Genomic DNA, 609 nt, shown 5'->3' with positions numbered 1-609 from the left:
TTTTTTTTTTTTTTTTAATATATCTCTTGTAGATAGCATGTTTTCTTACCCATTATGCTCTTTATGTATCTTGACTGGTACACTTAATCCTCTTACATCCAGTGTAATTTTCAGTAGGTATGAATTGATTGCTGTCATTTTTTTCTGTGTTCTTTTGGGTTGCTGCTGGTTTCTTTGTTCCACAGAGTTCATTTTATTTGTGTGTTCTCTTTTCATTTTTATTTCTGTTGTGTTAATGTTTACTAAATCTTTCTGATTTTCTTCTTCTATTTTAATATGCAAGTGAATTATTTTTCTTTGAGATTACCCTATAATTAATTTTCCCCCCACCTAAAACAGTCTGTTTTATTTTATAATCTGCTTGACTTCCTTGCATTTAGAAGTTCTGCATCTACACTATCCTTTCTTTTTGCTTTGTAGTTGACTTCAGTATACATTGATACTGCTGGTTCCCTATTTCCAGTCTTGTAGGTTTGTTTTATTTTAAATACTTCTATATCTGGATTGAGCGCTGGGTGGTGTTGTCATGTATGGTAACCTCAGGCTGTTGTATGCTGTTTAGAATTTTTTGTAAAGTTGGTCTGGTCATTACAAGTTCCGTTAATTTCT

This window comes from Chrysochloris asiatica, unplaced genomic scaffold, assembly GCF_000296735.1.
Source record: "Chrysochloris asiatica unplaced genomic scaffold, ChrAsi1.0 scaffold00287, whole genome shotgun sequence".
Taxonomy (NCBI): Eukaryota; Metazoa; Chordata; class Mammalia; order Afrosoricida; family Chrysochloridae; genus Chrysochloris; species Chrysochloris asiatica.
The sequence above is the reverse complement of the archived record's forward strand: the minus strand, read 5'-3'. Positions refer to the sequence as shown.